We start from the raw sequence: 19,891 nt of genomic DNA, 5'->3' as shown, positions 1-19,891 counted from the left end.
GCTTTATATATATATATATATATATATATATATCTGCGATCATCCTTGGTATCTCCTTGTGACTTTTTCTTGGCAGTACTGGGGTTTGAACTCAGAGCCTTGTGCCTGCTAGGGAGGAGCTCTACCACTTGAGCTATACCCTAGCCTTCCTTATGACTATTTGTCATCGCCATTACTGCTCTTTCTTACCCCAGAGGAAGGCAAAAGGCAAAGAAGATGGTGTCGTGGTGGGAATACTAGATGGGAAGGTAAAAAAACTGAAATCATGCCTGGGGGCTTCTGACATCAGTAAACACAGAAACATAAGAGCAGGGCACCAGTGGCTCACAGCTGTAATCATAGCTACCCAGGGGGTAGAGATCAGGAGGATCACGAAGTCAGCCCAGACAAATAGTTCAAGAGACCCTATCCCGAAAAACCTATCACAAACAAAGGGCTGGTGGAGTGACTCAAGGTGAAGGACCTGAGTTCAAAACTCAGTATTGCAAAAAAGAAAAAGAAGATAAAAGGATGAGTTCATTATTGTATTCTAGCACTCAAGAAAAACTTTACAAACTTTGAGACCAGTTCTCCAAAGTTCCCAGGGAGAATTAAACTGGAAAATGGGACTGTAATGATTTTATTAAAATTAGAACAACCATAATCCATTAGCTGCACTCTATGAAGGTATAGATAAATGTGGTTAAGGAATGAAATGCACTGAATAAGAAGTATGTAGGGAAAAACTTTTCTTTTTGAAAATCACACTTTCAGCTGCTGCATATACTGTATGTATATAAAAAGAGATTTCATTAAATTAACTTATTATGAAGCTAGCCTAAAAGAAAGGGCGCTAGTAGTTTGGGTGATACAGGTTATTAGAAGGCCACTAGAGGGAGCACAAGCTTGCCTCCTACAGAACTCCAAGCTAAATTGCAGCCCAGGACAGTTTCACTGCCTGGAGGTTCTGTCATTGGGAGTAACATGGAGACACGGAGCTGATAACCTGAGGACCACTGTACGAACTGGAAGATGTCTGGGCTCACAGCTCATAAGTTTTTTCTTTTCTTTTTTTTTTAAGGCAACACCTTGCTATGTAGCCTAGGCTGACCTGGTACTTATGATCCTCAGTGATGGGACCTGGTACTTATGATCCTCACTGATGAGCCTCCCCAGTGATGGGATTACAAGCATGAGCTACCAAGCCTGGATGGATTTTAAATTCTAGACCTTGTTTTAAGATGTAGCTTGCTGATGCTTAGGAAGAAGGCCTTTACCCCTCCTTCTTAACTTCTCCTTCTGGATTCTTAAGTGATGATGAACAATGACAACCCCTGGAATCAGTTAATTACAGCCTAATGAATTGATGGAGGATGTGCATATCCACAGAGGAAAATGAGTGAAATAAGCCCTACTTAATCAAAAGAACTTTGTTATGTGTTCTAAAGTTAAAAATTCTGAAGAAATACTGGCCCTCCCTTTTGATTTGAAATATCTATATCTGAATCTCTTGCATCTTGTTTACTTTCTCTCATTACATTAAGGATCTATTGCTGTATTACAAATAACCCTTAAAGGCAGTGTTTTAAAACAATATGGTCTCACAGTTCCTGCAGGTAAAGAGTTCAGGAGTGGCACAGCAGGTGGCTTCAGCTTGGGGTCCTTGTCATGAGGCTGCTGTGTCTGCCAGTCATCTGAATGTGTGGCTGGGCTGGAACATATGTGTCTAGATGTTCACACACATGGGTTGTTGGTCGAAGGCCTCAATTCCTCAGCCCCAGATGTCACCAGAGGACTGCCTGAAAGTCCCCATGAGAAGGCAGCTGGCCTCCCCCAGAGGGAGATATCTAATAGAAAGCAAGGCAGAAGCTACTTTATCTTGTTTGACCTAGTTTTGGGAGAAGTCACATACCTTCATTTCCTCAATATTCTAGTGGTTATTATATGGTCAGCTCTATTCAGTGTGGGAGGGCACAGATACCAGAGGTGAGGCTCATAGGAGACCTTCTTGGAGGCTTGTTTTCAAAATGCATATTTAAACCTCCTTTCAATGTACAATTTACCTGTTTGATGTGATTTTCTTCCATTAAGAATGTATACATGAACCACTTTTAAAATGTATGCCAGGTAGGTATGAGGGCCCATGCCTGTAATCCCAGCATTCAAGAAGCAGAGGCAGGAGGATCACGAGCTCCAGACTAGTTTGGGCTTACATAGTGAGACTGCATCTCAAAAAAATTTAAAATGAACGTGGCACCAGTGACTTACACCTGTATTCCTAGCAACTCAGGAAGCAGACATCAGAGGATCGAGGTTCGAAGCCCGCCAGGGCAAATAGCTTGAGAAACTACTTCAAAAAACCATTCACAAAAAAAGAGCTGGTGGAGTGGCTCAAGGTGAAGGCCTTGAGTTCAAACTCCAGTACCACAAAACAAGACAAAACAACAATTAAAATGAATAAAATGTATCTTAGAGCTTATTTTCCTATTCCTATGAGTACAAAGTTTTCCTTTCTCTGTGGATCAGAAAACAATTTGTAAAGGGGATGAGTTGAGGTGGAGGGAACACTCCCATGTTAATAAAATATATATTGTTGAGCATATGTTTCTTTTGCAACTGTAAAGCTGGTGTGTTGAGGAGAAGTTGTTGGTCTCTGGCTGGAAATAATCTCTTTTTTTCTGCATGCTAATAAAAGTCAGTTACGAGTCACTTTACTTTCTAATGACCTCGGATGACCTGACAGTAGCCATCCCTGAAAGGTGGCTGGAAGGATTCTTATCTTCTGTCACAAGGGCACAAAAACAAAGAGGTTTTAAGCAACTTCAGAATTGGAGAATGACTGAGAACTCAGAGTTCTACTCTAACGAGTGACCTTGGATGACATTAAAAAGTTGAGAGAAGGGCTCTGACAATCTCTCAGCAGACAGCCTCCACTTCTGACAACAGCAGAGGTGGTGCCCAGGCAGCAAATGGCTATGCCATTGGTCCATCACGATATGGACAACGAAAGGTCAAGAAGAGAGGCCGGTGTCATCAGAAACATGCTCAAGTGCGATGCCCTTTGCAGTGCTCTTCAGTGGGGAAGGGCCTGAGAGGCTAAGGTCAAGCCAAGAGCTTCTGTTTGTGACAAGAAAAGTTGTGTGTTTTGGCAGTGTATGTACTGATCCTGGAACCATGCAGAGATGAGCAGGGCCCCTGCACAAGGATGACGTGCAGATTCATGAAGTGCTCTGTGAAGTGTCAGTCAAACGTAACACTCATGGAGGGAACCTGGATGTTTCTTTTGAGGATGAAGATGAGGCTCAAAGCAGCCAAAAGCAAAGTGATGCTTTCAACTGCAAGACGCTACAATTTCTAGCAAAAACTCTCCAGTGGGTGGGTGGTAGCAGGGATGTGGTGAGTCGAGTTGCACAAAGCTACCCACCTCTGTATCTCCTGCACAGGGTAATCAGGAAAGTTTATCGTAGTGGTTAAGCCCACATGGGTTTTGGAGTTGGAGAGACTTGAGTTCAAACTCTTCCTTCACTTCTCTTTGATTGTGTGACCCTGGGCATTTTATTTAACTCTTTAAGGCTTTGGAACACAGAGATAATAATACTCACCTTCTGGGTAGTTGTGAGGTGATCTATTTATCTATCAATCAATAGCCAGGCTGGTGCCTGGCTCCTAGTAGGTGGTTAGTATATGGCAGCTACTATTTTTTTATTTTTGGTGGTACTGGGGTTTGAACTTAGGGCCTCACACTTGCTAGGCAGGAACTCTACCACTTGAGCCATACGGCAGCTATTATTGAAGGGAGCAGGCAGACCAGATATGGCACGACAGTGACGTGCAAAGGTGCTGTGCCGTCAGGTGTCCATTTTCAGGTCAGACGATATAAAATGTAACATGCCATTCGTATTTTTCTTTTTAAAAAACTGAATAAACTCTCTGGGGAAAATTAGGGCAGTGAGAGAATGCGTTCCACCCAAATTTAGGTCCTCCTCACGCTGGCATTTCAGGGCTCCCAGAGCCATGCCAAGTTCCCAACCAGACATGGAGCTCATCATCAAGCAGCCAATTTCTTCATTTAAAAAATGTGAACAAATAGGCAAAGAATCATCAACAAAGTCTTTCACACAAAAGAGAAGGACCAAGATAAACAGAAAACAGACATTATGCAGGGGACAGAAAGGAATGGCAGGCCTCTAATTAGCATCACAGAGAAACCCACAATGTAGGGTATGTATGAGAGAAGAAAATAAGAGAGAGAAAGAGCTCTTGGAAATTAAAACATTTAATTACATTTTTTTCTTAACAGAAACAAGTGGAAGATACAAATAAAAAAACCTTTCAGAACAAAAATTTTAAGAAGGCAAAGGAGGAAATGGAAAGAAAAGACTAGAAACTTGAAGAACCATTCTAGGAGCTAAGATATGGTTAATGGTTCAAAAGTGGGGCGGGGGGGGGGGGGCGGTGTAGAGCAAGTGCGAGGCCCTGGCTTCATTCCCCAGCACCAAAAGAGAGACAGAGATGGACAGACAAAAATAAAATGAGTAAGGGAGAGAGGAAATTACCAAAGAATATAACAAATAATCCCCCAGAAATGAAGGTACACCTTCAAACCAAATGTGATAAATGTTAAATGACTCTTATTAGGATATACCAGGTATTTCACATTTAGTGAGATATCAGAACACTAAAGATAAAAAATAAAAGGTCCATGAAAGAGAACCATTAATATCAGTTTTAGGAATCCTTCTATAGCCACTTTCTTTATTAAATCATTTAATCCTTAGAGCAGCCCTACGAGTAAGTAATGTCATTAGTGAGGGGAACTAAGGCCACTAGGCCAGTGGCGGTAAGAAAGTTGGGTGAGCTGTTTCTACAGCTTGCACCCCAAAGCATCACACAACCTGTCTCAACAGCTCATCCAAGGAAAAGATGCAGACTTCTCCAGCAATGGTGATGTTAAATCAAAACGACTCGGTGCCTTAGTAGAAGAAGAAAGACTTTTTTAGACATTTAAAATTTACTTCCCATATGTCCTGAGGATATTATCCCTCGAATGAGAGAGCGAGGGAGACAGACAGACAGAGAAAGACAGAGAGAGAGAGCGAGAGAGAGAGAGAGAGAGAGAGAGAGTTAGAATAAGAGACCTTCCAGGAAAATAGATATCTGATCAATTTTGGAGAAAGATGACTTGACTGAGGGGTCCTGGTGGACAAGAGGCATTATATGGAATTATTGATCAAATTTGAAGGTATAATAATGAAATACAGGGGAAGGAAAAGAAGGCTATTTTAAACTCCAGGAAAACAAGAAGCCATAGAAGAAAGTCAAGGTCTAGATGAAAAGAGTTTGGAAGGGGGAGGAAGGGATGGCTTAGAGACTTTGTTGCTCATAAACCCTCTGGTCTTTGAGCCTTATATGTGGTGCTGTCATTTTGTTATTGGTTTGTTTTTTTGGCGACACTGGGGTTTGAACTCAGGGCCTCACGCTTGCCAGGCAGGTGTTCCTCCACTTGAACCACTCCACTAGCCCGTGTGTGCGTGTGTGTGTGTTGGGTTTTTGAGATAGAGTCTCATTTTCATTTTGCTCCAGCTCAAAGGGCTCTAACTGATCCTCCTGATCTCTGCCTCCTGAGTGGCCAGGATTACAGGTGTGAGCCACCAGTGCCTGGCTTATTTTTTTGTTGTTGTTTGTTTGTTTTGTTTTTGTTTAATAAAGGAGCAAAGCATAGTTGAGTGAGATAAATAAGGGGAAATGATGCCTTCATGCAGGAGTTGGTTCTAAAAAGAGGTTTTTTTTTTTTTTTTTAATAGGTATTGAGGTTTAAACTCATGGCTTTCACCTTGAGCCACTCCACCAGCTTTTTTTTGTGATGGGTTTTTCCTAGATAGGGTCTTGAGAACTATTTGCCTGGACTTGCTTCGAACAGTGATCCTCCTGATCTCTGCTTCCTGAGGATTACAGGCATGAGCCACCTGTGCCCAGCTTAGAACAAAATTCTGAAGCAAAGAAAAACTAAGCAGGCAGCCAGGAACAGGGAGACTTTGAGCTCATTTAAACTCTGAGAGAGAAAATCTATTTAAAAGTAAAAACTAACCTTGAATAGGGGAAACAAGCTATCAGAAAAAAATTTTTTAAAGCCAGAGAAAATTTACTGCATGGATGGATATCGGAGGTGAGAATGGGCAGACAGAGTTCGGAAGGCAGTGATCCCTAGTAATCCTGGATTTGTAGAAACCCAGTTCCTCAAAGGCTCATACTAACACCAGTGCTGGAGGCAGGACAGCACTCAGGTCTGGGCGGTGTGACTAGCCATGGCCCGATGCTCATAGCGGTACTGGCCCCTTCCTCAAGGATGGTGCTTCCTGAAAGGAGTGCAGTCAAACGACAGCACAGGGATCCATGACAGTATGTCATTGCAGCACTGTTCATAAGACAAAGCAGACCAAGACAAAACCTGAGCCTGCAAGCACGCTAAGTGTATATTAGTAGGGACATTTAAATAAATTATGGTACATCCCCACCATGAATTCTATAATGGCTGCTAGGAAGAGTGAGGCTGAGCTATTTAAGTTGATACAGAAAGAAATCCACCATACAGTAAGTCAAAAAAGGAAACTTGCAGAGATATGTACCATGAGTGTATTTGCGTTCTGCAAATGTATACATGCACTGTGCAAAATGTACTTTTGTAATAAAATACATTTTAGTTAGCAAAATAAAATGCTGGGAGAAATCTACCTAGTCTTTCTTTCTGGGCTTTCACTTTTAGCACCTGCTTCTTGGGGCTGGGTGGGGGGTGTGCAGAAGGGAATGATGGAGGCAATGAGGGAAGATTTAAAAAACTAAGGAGAAAAAAAACAAGACTAACAAAGGACTGGAGGTGTGGCTCAAGCTGTAGAGTGCCTGCTTTGCAAGTGTGAAGCCCTGAGTTCAAACTTCAGTTCCACCAAGGAAAAAAAAAAAAAAAAAGAAGAAGAATAACAGAAGGCCAGGCAGGGCTGGTGGATGAAAAAGAACTTGGCCAAAGGACTGGCAGTGAAGTGATTAGTGAGAATGACAGAGGGGAAAGGACACCCAAGTCTGGTCTGTCCTAAGGGAGGCCTTTGGCACTGGGGGACATGTGCAGCTTCTACTGGGAACTCATTTAAGCAAACCCAGAGGCGTCATAACCAGACCTTCAGCTCAGGCTGAAGGCACCTACACCTAGCAGGCAGCCACCATGTCCTACAGGGGAGACCTTTCCAGTGGGTGCCAAGACAGCCACGGATGAGACAGGAACAACAACTTCAAGTAGGAGCATCTAATCACAATCACGGCACAGGGTTGGCATTGTTGACGGTTTCATTTTTCTCAGACAATGCTGTAAGACAGCTAGAACACCAGTCACAAGACGGGCTCCTCGGGTGAGGGAGAGGAGATAATTGTTCCCAGGTATCCTGGGCCTCGGGATGAAACTCAGGAGGCGCAGCTGAATTCCCATGAAAAGAAGTAACCATCATGTATCCCATAGACAACTTTTGTTCTGTCTTTCGTCCACTTTTCTATCCTTTCTCAGCTTTCACTAACAGGTTTTGCGATGCTTTGAATATGCCTCCTCCCAAATTTATGTGGGAACTGACCCCTGATTGTGGTCCTGTTAAGAGATGTGGCTTTGGGGAAATGATTGTCCTGAGAGTAGAAGCTGAAGGGAACAAGCTTAGACCTTTCTTGACTTTCCGCTCTTCTGCCTTGTGAGGACAGCAACAAGATGTCATATGGAAGCAGAGAGTAGCCTTCATCGACTCTTTTAGCACCTTGATCTTGAACTTCCAACCTCCAAAATGGAGAAACAAATTTTTATTATTTATAAATTATGTGGTCTCAGGTACTTTGTTGTGGAAGTACAAATGAACTAAGACAGACATGCTTTCTTTTTTTTTCTTTAGACATAGGGTCTTGCTATGTTGCCCAGGTCAGTGCTGAACTCTTGGGCTCATGCAGTCCTCTTGCCTCAGACTCTTGAGTAGCTGGGACTGCAGGTGTGCACCACTGTGCCTGGCCAGACATGCATTCTTGCTTGGCAGGATGAAGAAATCAATTTAAAAATTAAAGATAGTATATTCAGTAAGTTCCAGTTGGGAGTCTTGGGTGGGGAGTTCCTCCATGTGGCTGAGCATAGAGACTAATATGATGCTGGGGGAGAAGCTGGGAGAGGAGGGAGACACTGGCGCAGTGGGGAGTGGAAGTTTGGGATAGTCACTGGAGGAGAAAGCTCTGAGTTGCTAGACCAGACACAGGGCCGGGAACTGGGCAGGAGAGAGGCCAGGGTTTTGTCCAGACCCTGAGCCTGGCCTGAAGGTGCTCTCTTCTGCCCAGTGGCCTGCTGCCCTAGGCTGTCCATGTCTGTGCAGCTCTCTTTTAGCTCAGAGACTGATGGGCAGGCAGCTGGGAAGGACTCATCTCCCCACCCCAGGCCTCAGCTCCCTCCAACAAAAGGACGAATTTTAACATTTAATCTCCCTCTCACTCCTAATACTGCTCACCCAGGAAACGCAGCAGGGCCCAACTCCTCCAGGCGAGCTAAGGGGATAAAGTTTCACTTTTCCCAGAAGCCCAGCTGCAGTGCTTGGGCAAAGTCAGCAGCGTCCCAGGGGCTTGGTTCAGAGGGGGAATGCAGGAGTTTTTCTGCTGTTTCCACCAGGCTGGGGCTCCTGCCTCTCTAATTACAGTTAACATTACCATCACCCACCGCCACCACTTTCTAGTTCATGGTCTCCTGCTATCTCACTCCTCAACCGTCCTCTTTCTATCTCAGACCTCCAACTCCTCTGCCCCAGTTGCAAGAACTCTGTCACCACTGTTGCTCACTGCCAGCTCCACAGCTCCAGCCGCGAGCAACACATCTCCAACTCTAGTGCCCTGAGAGCAGCTGAATTCATTTCATCCAAATGGAAATGATTAATGCTTCCCTGCCCATTATGTACATATTTTTATGTACGATTTATATAATTATGTGTATAAATAATTTTTTGTGGGGCTGGGATTTGAACTCAAGGCCTTGTGCTTGCAAAGCAAGAGCAGGTGCTCACCAAGCAGTACTCTACCACTTGAGCCACACCTCCAGTCCATTTTTCTCTGGTTGTTTTGGAGATGGAATCTTGTAAACTATTTGCCTGGGCTGGTCTCGAACCTTGATCCTCCTGATCTCAGCCTCCCAAGTAGCTAGGATTACAGGTGTGAGTCATCGCAACCAGTTTAAATTTATTTTTTTGGTGCTGGGGATGAAACCCAGGGCCTTGAGAGTGGTTGGAAGGTGCTCTACCATTGTTCTCACCCACCAACACATTGGATATGCACAAATAAAAAGCACTGTTTCATTTGGGATCTTTCTTCTCTTCCTCCCACATGTGCATTATTACCTTTGATCATTCCTGTTTTGTTTTTTTTTTCTTGGCGGTACTGGGATTTGAACTCAGGACCTTTGCACTTGCTAGGCAGGTGCTGTAACACTTGAACCATACTCTGGCCCTCTTTGGAATGTCTTTGTTCTGTCCTTCTTGTCCATTTTGTGGAGAGTGTAGTATGAGAAGCCTGTGAGAACTTGACATGAGCACAGCCATGTCAAATAATCTGCAGGCTGGGATTGGCACAGCCCCCAACTGCAAAAGGCAGTGAGAGCAAAATGCAGCACAGCTGCTTTGGGAAGAACGAGGATGTTCACACCATGACCTTCAGACAGGAACAGTAGGTGCAGAAAGTAGCGACCCCTGTTCTGGATGACTACAAGGTGAGAACTGTTGCTCTGCTGACTTCACTATCCCTCTTCCTTGTTTGTCACTATATGTGATAAACTCACTGGAGGTGGCTGAGGCTGTTGTGTGTCTCCACCAGAGCACCCAGCCCACCTGATCCCAGCTTTTTGCATGTTTGTCTTGTCCTTTCTCAATCTCCTCTTGCTCCCAGTTAGATTCCTAGGATGAGCTCGTGCAGGCCGACAGACATTTTCATCTCACTTTTCATCCTAATTTAACAGTGAGTTCATTTAACAAGCATTTATCAACTGTCCCTTGGGTGTCAAGCATTGTGCTAGGTAAACGGAACAAACACGAATTCCAAGCTCCAACTTGGTAGGAGGAGCTCACCATTTTGTCTGTGGCCTTCCCTCTTCCCTGCTCTTGCACCCCTGCTGTTCTGCTCAGGGCCAGGCCTTCTGATCCCAAGAACCATTCAACCAAACAAATTCTTCCCAGGGGCGAGTTTTAGCAGTGCCCTACTTCATCTCTTCATAACCCGTTACTCTAGTGCCATTTCTTTGTACTTGTTTTTGTTTTTTTGAGACAGGGTCTTGTTATGTAGCTCAGGCTGGCCTCAAACTCAACATCTTCCTGTCTCAGCCTCCTGAGTGCTGGAATTAAAGATGTGTATCACCACACCTGGTTTCTTGTGCCATTTCTTACAGAAGGAAATTTAAAATATCAGCAAGAAGAAATGTCTTGAGTTCCCTTCCTGCAGAGCAGTGTGCTGTCAGAGTGGCATCACTGAGGAGGGCCGGACCTTCAAAGCCTGAATGATGCTGAGGTTGCAGGGCTGCTAAGCCATAGGCCAGAGGCTCTCTGAGCTCAGTGCTTGTGTCAAGCTGTCTCAGCATGAACTGCCTTGGGAAGCACAGCTTAGTTCTCTGTTGATGAGTTGTTACTGAGTTAAAAAGCAGTGGCATGAGGGTTCAAGAAGTGAGCCTATAAATGACATCTTTGCTTTCTTGTCCCTTATATTAGCATCCGAGTGGCAGATTTATTTCATTTTTGGCTTAAGCTAGTTTGAGTTTCTGTCAGAAAATCCTCCCTAATAAAAATAACGCTAACCATTTGAATCTTACTTACTTAAGTACTAGGAAAATTTAATGAAGCACCTGCAGGTCTGATTGATACGGCTTCTAAATTTCCTTTGTCAGATCTCTGAAGACGACGTGTAGACGGGCTGCCACTGGCTGTCCCAGCTGCTTGCTTGCAACTGGATAATGCTATTTTTCACTGCCTAAGCTCAAGGTCAGTGCAAGTGATCTGAGCTTACATGCTAGAATTGCTATTCAACCCCATTTAAATGAAATTGGCAAGTCAGTCTTCATGAGCAGTGGCATTAACCACCCTCTTCCAAGCCCAAAAGTAGATGCTGTGTAGGTGGAACCTCTACTCTGAAAAATAACAGAGCCATGCATTCATTTCAGCTAGGGATGGAAGGCAGCAAATAGTTGTTTTCAAAATAAGGTTTATTCATCATTAAAAAGAAAAAGATAGGGAGTAAAGTCTCATGCCGAGCTCCTTCAAGGTATGGGAAAGGGGCTGATGAAGAACACATGTCCCTGTCCTTGCATTCCCTTGAAATCCTCACCTCCAAGGTGATGGTATCATCAGAAGGGGCTTTGGGAGATGATGAGGTCATGAGGGTGGACTCCTCATGAATGGCAAAAGGGACCCCCAGATGGCTCTCTTGCCCCTTCTACCATGTGAGGACACAAAGAGAAGTATGCAGCCTGCAAACCGAAGAACTTCGCTGTAACCAACCATCATGGCACCCTGGCCATGGCCTTCTGGCCTCCAGAATGAGAGTGATTTCTGTTGTTTGTAAGACATGCAGTCTATGGTGCTTTGTCATTGCAGCTGAGTGGACAGGACACCAACTGTTGCACCAAAACAAAATGTACCCAAGACTCCTTGTGACCCTATGAGCAAGGGTCTCACCAGTTCACAGGTATCTTCTTGTATGTCAGGAATGCTAAGGTGTACACACACTTGGTAAGGAGAACTCAGAGCACCATATACCCCTCTTTTTTTTGGCAGATTTGCACTCCACAGTACAGGGGACCTAATGGTGTGACTAGAAGTGACTGTCTTTCCAGGAGTGACCACGAGGAGGCATTTGCTCCATCTATTCCCAGTGCTCTTACCTCCTCAGATGCGGAAGTCACACCTTCAAGGGCAAGGAGATTGGAGCAGACACTGTAAGAGAAGGAGCTGCAAAATCTATAATCCCAACAGACTGTACTGGTATTTTTAAGGGTGACACACACTGGGACAACAAATACTTTCTCCTTTCCAGTTTTCCTTTTGGGACATTCACACCAATGGGGGATACAACCAGGAAAACTGAGTCACAGGAGGCGGGGATCCAGGGCTCTCTGGGTAGATGCTGACAGAACTGGCTTCATAGCTCTGGTGGTCTTGGGTGTGGGGCAGAGGAGACCTGGCCTTGGAGCACTGAGTTCACAGGGCTCCAAGCCAGTCAGCAAGGGCTTGTCAACGTTTGCCTTTGTTTTCTCCTAAACTGTTGCCATTTGGTCTGTTTGTCAAAGACATTTACCATAAACCAGTACCAGATTTCACTGATCCTTGGCTTTTCATCCCTGGTAATGACTTTTGGCCCATTTTCTATCACGTGGCTGGAAATAAAAGATTTGAACTGCAGGTTATCTTTATTATTTAGGGACGGAAAGTCTGAAAGCAGATTCCATAATAAACATTCACTGAACACCTACGATGTGGCAGGCACGGAATGCAGCCATTGCTGGGGTCAAGGGTGGTGTGCTCTCACACTTAGCGGTCTCTGACTTTATGAGGGTGTGAAGGAGGTAGGCATGGAGCAGAAATCCTACTGCAGATTTGGATTGAGATCTTTTCCTGGGCTAGTGATCTGAGACAGTGGCCTCCAGCTGCAACGGTTCCCACTCAGTCATGACACCGTGCAGTGTGCTGTGTTGCTAAGCCCTCATGTTCCATAGTGGATTACACGCATTTTTCAACTTGGAATGGGTTTTGGGGACATAACTCCCTTGTAAATTCAGAAGCATCTGGATTTTCATCTTTGGCTTTCAGGTGAGAACAGGTAGGTCTGTTAAAGTATCTAGGTTCACAGTCAGCGTGTATTCATTCTCACGTTCTCAGGGTAGGATGTGGTGTGATGTGGAGTAGGGGTGCAACTGTGTTTTTTTCAGGAGGACTTTGAACTTTCCTACGAGCTGCTCATGGCCAGGAAAACACAACCACCAAACAGTCCTTTTATTAGTTTTTTTTTTTTTTTTTTTTTTTTTGTGGCACCTTGAGCCACTCTACCAGCCCTTTTTAGTGAAAGGTTTTTTGAGAAAGGTCTTGAGAACTATTTGTCCAGGCTGGCTTTGAACCACAATCCTCCTGATCTCTGTCTCCTAAATAGCTAGGATTACACTTTTATTAGTTTTTTGTTGAAAATACACGACAATTTCAATCGTTTTCAGTCTGGCTGATCATCAGAAACTACTGAAGAGCGTTACGAAAATACAGAGCTGGGCTCCTCTCAAGGGATGGGTCTCAGGCAGTGCCTGTTCAGCTGCACTTCACCTCCATAATTCTGATGATCAGGTAGAATGGAAAATGCTGGGCAAAAGGAGGCCATGGTTCTGGGAGAAAATACTCAAGGGCCCCAGCTCTGCCTCTAGCAGGTGTGTGGTGTGAGTGCTTTCTATGTTGTGCCTTTGTTTCTATATCTGGAGAATAGGACGGGGGTCAAATTCCTGAGATGCTCAAAGGGCTTTATCAGTGCACACTAGCAATGTGCAAATCCACGTGTCATTCTGACCTTGTGAGAAGTGGGGTCAACTATTTTTAAATTGTTGCCAATAGTTTTTGTATGTAAATGATTACTATAGTTCCTACTGAATTTAGTTTCCTCTTATTGCACACCCAACAGGTAAATTGGCTGAATTTATTTATAAGCCATTCTGTTCCTCTACAGGTTGCATGTTATGTCCTTGAATCATGGGAATTTTAGATTTAGAAGGGCTGTTTCCTCATCATTTCATTAGTCCTTGAAAATCCCTGGTGTGTATTTTCCTCAATGCTTTTATTATGTCTTCAGTTGTGCAACTCAGCCATGGCATCAAGTGTATCGTAGCACAGCATCTTACCAGAGCAGAATGCGATGGAATGATGACCTCCAGAATCCTCTAAGCCCAGATGTGTACACCTGAGGAGCCAACCCACTTGGGGACACTGGTCTTTCTGGAGTGCTCAGCTAGACACAAACCCTTCCTTTGGAACTCCTCCTACCCCTGCTGGAGATTGCCACTCTACATGGGCCCTTCTGTTTCCACCCTCTGCCCCCAAAAATCAGCTAGGAGTGGACACCTGGCCCCAGATGAGTAGCAGTCAAATTCTTCTGGAAGATCTGGAGTTGGGACCTAGAGTGAGCTGCAAAGTCAGAGTTGGCCTCCTATCAAAACAAAGCAAAGTGCATGCTCACTGAATTATGGCAGAACACAAGTCACGTGGGGCCAAGGAGGCCAATCTGCAGAGAGCATGATGGAGCAGATACACAGGGCAGGCCAACAGCAAAGACCATGTGGCCTTAGAGTGGGTGGGCCAGTCACCAAGACTGTGACTCATACCTTTCACCCGCCTTTAATAGACGTCTTTCTTACAACTGCAAGAGTCTTGGGTAGATGGAGCCGACATTTTGAGATGCACATGAGAGGGCACAGAAGCAGTTGTGCCTGCAGGAGGGGACAGAGCCATATGGGGCATGGTTTTATCCTACAGCACATGTGACTGGCTAGTGCCTGCCTCATGATCACAGCGGGATTTCGGCGTATAAAACTCAGCCTGTGGGTCACAGCTGGGCCTCAAACCTATAAGTGAAAAGATCATATAGCAAAACCTTCTGTAGCCAGGCTCACAGGTTAGAATCACAGAATCCTAAAATACAGACAGGATGTTGGAAATTATGTTTGCACTCCTCCACCCAGCACAAGGACATCCTTTTCTGTTTACCTCTCCAGCCACTTTCCCTAAACCAGTTTTCCCTGTTCTCCATTACTAGGGACAAAACTCCCTAAACACACGTTAGATCTCACGGAAGCATGAGGTGTTCGCCTTAATGTCGTGACTTCTTTTCTAGCACAAGTGGTACTTTAGTCTTGAATGCTATACACGGTGTTGTTGGTGGTGTTGTTTTTTCAGGAAGAAATCAACCAATTGAGTCCAACTGAAAAGTTGTTTTCATTATGATTTAAAATAATCCTGTTGGCTGGCCTGTAGCTCAGTGGTGGAGTGTGTGCCCAGCATGCATGAGGCCCTGGGTTCAATCTTCAGCGCCCCTATCCTAAAAAAAGGAGCTGAGTTTCGGTGATATGCATCTGTAGTCCTAACTACTTGGGAGGCTGAAGGATGGCTGGAGCCCAGGACACTGAAGCCAGCCTGGGCGATAGAGTGAGACCCTATCTCAAAAGCAAACAAAACAAACATCTTTTCTGTCCTTTCCCAGTTGATTCCTTGGTATGTGTTTCATCATGAAACGGTTAAAAGACTTAGCCAGAGGAAAGCCATGAATCGGGTGTCCGGAGAGAAGCCATGCATCAGGTGCCACCTTAGTTTAAAGCTGAAGGGGGTTTATGAAAGCTCTGATTCCCACCGAGACGAGGCAAGCAGGAAGAGCCGAAGTGGGATGCGGATAAACGGTTGCGTTGGTTGTGTTCACTTACGCTGCACAACGGCAGCTAAGAGCCATTGTCTCGCTTCTGGACCTGGGCTGGCTTGCTTTGCAAAGGTTGTCCAACAGGACATGGTTTTACCTTTATAAACCCTGCTTAAAGTCAGAACGGGGCTGCTCTGAGGGCCAGCAGCCTCTTGGTCAGAGCAGTCGCCAGCTGGCAAATAAAGACTCTCCTTTAAAGTCCTTTTTGGGTGATCGTGCCTCGTTCGACTCGTAACATTCAGTATGTGCAACTTGAGAAATCACACGTGGGAGTGTTTCATTTCACTCTATCAAGCGTGCAGGCTAAGGGCGGTAGGGCTTTCAGATGAACCTTGGTGTAGGTGGTTAGCAGAATGATCTCAGAGCTGGCTGTTTGACACGTTAAGGCTCCACTTGCCAATGCTGTCTGAGAGTGACAGAGTTTTATTTTCGAAAAGGATAGAAAGCTGGGTGAGTGATGACTCATTCCCTCCCAAAGCTGCACTTGAACAGGAAGGGCCTCTTGCAGCTGCTCCTGGTCCTTCTTGCAACGTATGAGCAGCCATCTCGGTTTCCTGTGATGAAGAAGTCCTTTGCTGGAGGTTCCAGCAAGGCTGGCTCATGGAACAGGCCCTGCCCTCCTCTCAGATCTCTGGCTTCTGATTCAAAGGCCCAAAAAACAGGAGAGGGGAATTGTGGGTTAGCGGCAGCTGGCTTGAATTCAGGCCTTAGCTTCTCAAAGTTCCACATGCCCCATGGCCAAGAACTTGCCTTGTGTTCCTCTGTTTGAAACCAGGAGTTAAGCATGTGCTCAAGAAGGCTTTCTCAAGTGTTTGGCAAACCAAGGTAGTGATGCGTTTCTCCCTCCTCTGCGGCACGCATTTCCCAAATGTACCATGTTCGTAAATGCCCCACTCCACTGTGGGCTTGTGGTGGAACCTCTTCCAATGGACTGGGCTCAAGGCCTCCATCACTGTACCAGGACCAGCACTTGCTTCCTTTGTGAGCTAGAATTTATCAATATTAATCCCAGGAGAACTTGTCAAGGTCGCAGAGCAGGCCAGGTCAGGGCAGCCACACTGTAAACAGACCCCCACTGCTTCTCTCACTCCTCCCCTGCGGGAGCATCTGCAGAGCCCTGGCTTGTGGAGCACAGGATGCAGATGTTTCTTCATTAAAGGCATGTTCACATTTTGGGTGTGATTTTCCTATCATTACAAATCATTGTTGGGCGCCAGAGGCTCACACCTGTAATCCTAGCTACTTGAGAGGCTGAGATCAGCAGGATAGCAGTTAAGAGGCAGGCAGGGCAAGACTGAATCTCCAAAGTAACCAGAGGAAAATGGACAGGAGGTGTGGGTCAAGTGGCTGAGTACCTGCTTTGCAAGTGCGAAGCCCGGAGTTCAAAGCCCAGTCCCACAAAAACAATAAACTAATATGTTCTCACCGCAAAAACAGAGAACTCCCTTGTCTTACCTCCTATTCTGGTCTCTTCCTGAGGTAGCACTATAAATTTAATGTGTTTCTTGGGTGGCTATATACATACATGTAGATATATCTATATATGTCTATATACGCATACATACATGTGTGTGTGTATATCTATATATATGAATTTTTTCTGTCAGTATACTCCAATCTACCTTATTTTTTTTTTTTTTGCAGTACTGGGGTTTGAACTTGGGGCCTATACCTTGAGACACTCCACCAGCCCTTTTTTGGCGGGTTTTTTTGAGATGGGCTGGCTTCAATCCGCGATCCTCCTGATCTCTGCCTCCTGAGTAGCTGAGATTAGAGGCATGAGCCACTGGTGCCTGGCTACCTTATTCTTCTCAATGCTTGCTGACACAACCAGTAAATTTACTTAATCTTCCTGGTAATGGACATTGCTTCCAGTTTTCATCCTACTTTACTTTTTAAAGCCATGTTGAAATATACGTTTTTTTTTTTTTTTTTTTTGAGACAGGGTCTCACTGTGTAGCACAGGCTGACCTCAAACCCTCAGTCTCCTGAGCACTGGGATTACAGGTATGCTTTACCATGCCCAGCAAAATGTACTTTTTATGCAGTAAAATTCACCTTCTTTTTTTCATTTTTATGAGGATATATTCATTGTGCAAGGGAATTCATTGTGTGACAATTCTGAAGAGCTTTACATTGTCCACTGGTTAGACTGCCCCCCATTTCCCCATGCAACGCCCCCCGCCTCACCTAAAGCAATTGCGAGAGGTTTCATCGTTGTATTTTATATATATGTGTGTATACATATATATATACACATATGAAACTATAAACCATATTCCCTCACCTTCATCTGCTCCATTCCCCCTCCCTCTCCCATCAGTGCTCCCCCACACTGTACCTACTTCACAGTCCTATGTTTCATTATTAACTCCTAAGTGAATGTTCAAAGGGGTTTCCCGAGGTATTTGCACTGTGGGTACAGTTTACTTTGGGCAGTTCAACCCCTTCCACTGTTCTCCCCTAGCCCTCCCCTCCCACCACTCATTCTTCACCAGCTTTCTATACATATTGATCCTCTACCTGCACAGATGTCATGTGTTTTGATATTGTTGACTATCATTCCCTTTTCCTTTCCCTCCTCCTGAGTTCCACAGAGAAGTTCCACTATTATGCTCTACATATAAATTTGTATATGATCATGTTTGCTTTTGTGTATGTTTATCTTTTGGATCTTACAAGTTAGAAAACATTCACCTTTTAAAAAATATGCAGATTAAGTTTTAATACACACTATGTAATCACCAACACAGTCAGGATTTTGATTACCTCCAAAGTTCTCTTGTCTTTGTAGTCTACTTCTCCCTGTAGCCTGACCCCAGGCAAATACTGCCATTATTTTTATCTTAGTAGTTTCACCTTTTCCAGAATTTCATATACATGGAAGCATACCTGTGTAAGTCTGGCTTCTCTCCCTTGGCAGAATGAACTGAAGATTCATACAAGTTGTGTTACTAATCTCTCATTTTCATTGCTGAGTAGTACTCCACTGCATGACTATAATAGTTTATTTACTCACAAGCTGGCAGATATCTGGGTGATTTCCAGTTTTTGGTCATTAAGATTAAAGGGGCTGTGTCTGTGTACAAGTTTTGTGTGCATATGTATCTTCATTTCTCCTGGTTTAATTCTAAAAGTGGGGTTACTGGGTAGTATGGTGGTATGTTTAACTTTGTAAGAAACCACCAAACTGTTTTCCAAAGAACATGCGTCACTCTGCAAGTCCACAAGCAATGTACAGTTGGACAGCTCCAGTTCTGCATGCCCACAGTACTTGATACTTTCGGACTTTTTTTTTACTTTCGGACTTCTTTAGAATGTTTTAGCCATTCTGGCAGGTACGCAGCAGTTATGGTCTTAATCTGCATTCCTCTAGTGACCAATGATGTGCTACTGACCATTCATCTTTTTTTTTTGTAGTACTGGGGATTGAACTTGGGCCTCATGCATGATAGGCAAACACTAAACCACTGGAGCTACATCCCCAGCCGCATCCATCCTTTCTTGATAAAATGCATGCTTATATTTGCTGCCCATTTTTAACTGGGTTGTTTGTTACTGGGTTCTGAGAGATCTTTATATAGTTCAGGTGAAAATTCTTTATACATGCTTTATAAGTAGGTTCTCTATATAACTTAAACTCTCCCTTTTAACATTGATGAGATCAGTATTTGTTGAGTGCTAAGCAGCAAATTCATGTCACAATGTTGCCTGTATCTGACACTTTTGTTTCTTCTTTTTTTGATACTGGGGATGGAACACAGGGCCTTGTGCAGGCTAGCAGGCACTTACCACCTCTGCTAGTGCTTTTTATTTTGGATTGGGTATTCTTGAGATAAGGCCTGACTTTCATTTTGCCCGGGCTTACCCTGAACCCCAGTCATCTTGATCTCTGCCTTCTGAGTAGTTGGGAGTATAGGCATGAGTCACTCACGCCTGGCCTTTTTTCTTCAGACAGTTTAAATTCAAATCTCAAATTTTAAGATACAGTACACTTTAGCAAAATTCTTCCAAAAATTTTATTAGCATAAAGTAATTGTACAAGCGGGCTTCATTATGTTTACAACCTGCATGTAATATACTTCGATCCAACTAACCCCCCTACAGTACTCTTTCTTAGCCACCCTCCCTCTCCCCCCTTCCTTTTTTAAGTTTTTTGTGGGTTTAATTGTGCCATTTTCTCTCTCTCTCACACACACACACACACACACACACACACAGACACACACAATGTATTTCTCTACTATTCACCCTATCACCCTCTCCTTTCCCCCTCCTTCTACCCACTATCCCCTCCCCTCCGCCCCAGACAGTTCTCCTTTTGCAATGATATTATTATTTTTAGGTGTAGATTCCACACGAGTAAAAACATTCGATATTTGTCTTTCTGAGCTTGGCTCATCTTGCTCAACATGATGATCTCCAATTCCATCCATTT

General features: G+C 44.3%; 1 pseudogene; it reads left to right on the top strand.

Annotated features, from left to right (window-relative positions):
- The first annotated feature begins 3,119 nt into the window (after positions 1-3,119).
- On the top strand, positions 3,120-3,219 carry LOC141413159 (U6 spliceosomal RNA; annotated as a pseudogene).
- The last annotated feature ends 16,672 nt before the right edge of the window (positions 3,220-19,891 follow it).

This window comes from Castor canadensis, chromosome 10 (assembly GCF_047511655.1).
Source record: "Castor canadensis chromosome 10, mCasCan1.hap1v2, whole genome shotgun sequence".
NCBI lineage: Eukaryota > Metazoa > Chordata > Mammalia > Rodentia > Castoridae > Castor > Castor canadensis.
The sequence above is the reverse complement of the archived record's forward strand: the minus strand, read 5'-3'. Positions and strand labels throughout refer to the sequence as shown.